We start from the raw sequence: 3674 nt of genomic DNA on the forward strand, positions 1-3674 counted from the left end.
CTGGACTGTATTCACAGCTATTTATACCACTTTAATGTGTTACAATTTAGAAAAGTTTTCTCCAGAGCTGGAAAATGATTTTTCACAGCTAGAAATAAATATTTGTACCCATGATTATTCAGCAAGGTTCCTGTGGCTGCAGCATTAGTGCAGAAGGAGCACATGGCAAGCTGGAACTCCAATGAAAGGCTTGTGATCCACTTGCCACTCCTAAGGATCAAAACAACTGCCAGGGAAGGTAACTTTTCCTTATGTCATAAATTTGGTATAAACTGTTCTTGAGTAGCATGCAAGACCCTTTCTGTGTTAATCCTCAAAAGGTGATATTTTTACAAATCCCATTTACAGAGGTGGGTCATAATCTCTAACTGCAGCAGTTCTCAGTTGTCCTTTATCAGCCTGGAAAAACACCACAGGAAGAACTATTTGTACAGTGAGGTATAGCAAGGACACCGAATTTCAGGAACCACCAGCCTCAGCAATGGCAAAGATCAAATGTGCTTTCACAGCAGACCAAAGAATACAACTGAAGTAAATGCTGTAACAATAATAAGCAAATAGAAATGCTCGAGTAATGCCTCATGTGAAATGAAAGGATTATTCAAACAAAATGGCAGCCCTCACAAAATTCTAGCATCCCCTCTCCCTTGTTTTTTTTTAACCACTCAGAGAACTAAAATGCAAAATAAAAGTTCATTGACTGAGAAAGGGCAAATTGTCCTGGTGATAACTATCTACTACTAAGCCCAAATAAAAAGTCTGTAAAATTACAGCCATCATCACTGAAATTTAAGGTAGAGATAACAATCCAATTACTAATCAATAGCCCAGGAATTGCCTCCACTTACAATTCAAAGAAAAACACCTGCAAGCAAAACAACAGAAACGTGTCATTTGCAAAACAGCTCACAAAACCAGGAATTTCTGACAATTGCTTCAAGTGGAAAACTGCAAAGATAGACTATGAGTTCCATGAGTCACTCAGATTTGCAGGACTCGCTGGACCCTAATTCAGCCTGGAGTAATAACAGAAAATTGACTGACTGGGAGTTCTTCTCCCTCATCCCAACAGCAGCAATATATTCTTTGCTGAGGATACTCAGCTAACAAGGGAAAAACAACGGGACTGCAAATTGAAGGAGACTTTTCTGTAGGAAATTTAAAGGAGTGACTGCAGCCCAAATAAGTTTTGAGAATATGTAAATAATCTACTGTGTAAAAACAGGGGCCAGAAAAAGAGTTTGTTTAACAGAACTGTCAACAGCCAGAAGCAAACATCAACAGAGTCCCAGCCACGCTGTCACAAGCAACTGAAAGCATAAAAGGTCTTTATTACTTCACCTACCTTAATATTAACATATATTAAGCAGATAACAGTACTTAGGGTAACAAATCATCATATGCTGTCCTATAAAACCTCAGCAGAAACTGAAAATGTCTTCAGCATAACCAAAATATAGAACACAATGTTCTCATCAGTTGTTGAAACACAAATGGAATCTGTCCCACTCACAGAGAAAACATGAAAAGGGCATTATGTGCATCATCCCACCTCTGCCTGGTTGCGTGCAAGAATCAGCAACAGGGAGTGACAGAGGAACATTTCCTCAGCAGTAACTCCTGCACAGCTCCGAGGAGGGCCAGGGAAATTTGTAACATACAATAATCACAGAACAAGCCTGAGCAGCTACAAGTAATTGCAGTTTACACCGAGGTCAGGGCTTGGCTCTGAGTATCCGACATACCTGGGTGTGCTTCAAGGCTGAGGAAGCAGATGACAGGCCACGGATCACTTCTGATACAAAATATTTGATTCCAATGCAACAACAGTGGGATGGGCAGGGAGGATAAATTCAGTGAAATGCAGAACTGGAATTAGCAGACGAAGAGGAAAACCATAACCAAAACCCAGCACTACCCTTTCTTCATTGCTGCTCCCTGTGTTTCAGTTTAAGTCAAGGACTTCTCACACCTGAAGAGATTTCACACACTTTGCCAATAAGCTTTTTAATTTGAAAGATACCTTTGCCTTAAAATAACCTTGCAGAAAGGACCAACTTGGCACAGATGTTTAAGATGCTGTTTAAAACCAGCTCTTTGAAAAAGTTTTTGTCATTTTCTTTCTGTTTCAGTTGAGCTCTTAGAATGCTGTTTCTTTATAAAATAGTTTTCAAACTTTAATTTTCTCATATTGTCTTTTTCTAACAAAGACTGTTAGTCAATAATAACAGGACACTTTACATCAAAGTAGTTTTTGACATCATGTCACTGTTGGCCCTTGGTGGACAAATACCACTAACAGAACCAGTGAAAACCCAAATTTTATGAATTAGATTGGGCCCTCCTGTGGTAAAACCATTAGAAGGAGATGGAAGAGTTACGGAGCTCTAAGATATTCTGTGTGACTTTTATTGGGGTTTCTTACTGATGCTCAGGTCCAGGATGAAGGACAGACAAGTTTTGTGTCCAAATTACATTTTTTTCTAAGAAATGTCTCTTTACTTTATACTAGAACTTTTTGACATCAAAAACAGGTAAAATAATGTTCTGCCCAAGAGACTTTACTTTTATAATTTAAATCATGATATTATACTGGAACTTGACATTTCCACTTCTCAGAAAGACAGAACCATACAATGCTGGACCCTCACTTATAGCTTTTGCATTAAATGTCTGCCATTCTGGGAGAGGATTATACTGTAAAGCTGAATTAAAATCCAAAATTTGTCCACCTGCAATGGAGAACAACATGACCTGTGAGAAATCGTCAGAAATTTTTTACATTCTTAGAAGGGTCAGAAGCTTGCAACAAACTTTTTTTAGACATTTACAATCCTGGTTGTTTTCTGTCAAATTGAACAAAATCCTACAAAGACAGTTGAATTTTAGGGATCTTATCTTAGAAGTAATTCATACCTTGGTTGTGATGAATATTCTATACTTTCTTGTTCCTAAAATCCACTAATGACTGAAAAAAATTGCAGGAAAAATCTCAGTGCACTACACATTCCTTTATTCTTGTTCCAGCAAATATAAGTACACACTACGTAGGTCTGTACCTTTACATAGAACAGTTTACTGTCCCGTGTACCTTTACTATACCTGAGAAACACACCTATGTACGTTTACTGTACCTGAGAAAAATAATCAATCCTAAAATTCTTCTAAAATACTGAAAACTCCCTATCCCACTGCAGACTGTGAAACATTCATATACCAGATGACGACAAACACAGGAACACACAGGATCACCCCCACAGTGCTGGAAGAGAATTCCAGTGAATTATGCAGATGACCCAGCTCATCACATTCATAGGCCAGCCTGCAGTAAACTCAGAAACCTCTGTATTACTAACGCGAGTAAATAAATAACAACAACGATGCGAACCCAGCCCTCGGCCCTGCCCACGGGGGTCGGAGGGGGCACGGCCCCGTGCCCAAACCGCACGGGCCCAGAGGTGGGTAGAGCGGCCCCGGGGAAGGGCTGCGGATGTGAAGAGGAGCCCCGGGGAAGCGGCTGCGGGTCCGGAGGTGGGAGAGGGGCCCCGGAAGGGCTGCAGTCCCGGGGCCGAAGGGCTCTGGGCGTGTAGGGCCCGCCCGGCGGGCGGAACGGCAGGCGCGGGCCGGTTGTTCCGGCGGGCGGGGGGGCCGGAACGCTGTGGCACCGTGGCGGT

The sequence above is a fragment of the Pipra filicauda genome, unplaced genomic scaffold, assembly GCF_003945595.2.
Source record: "Pipra filicauda isolate LSUMZ 115617 unplaced genomic scaffold, ASM394559v2 scaffold103_size3290846_pilon, whole genome shotgun sequence".
Lineage (NCBI taxonomy): Eukaryota > Metazoa > Chordata > Aves > Passeriformes > Pipridae > Pipra > Pipra filicauda.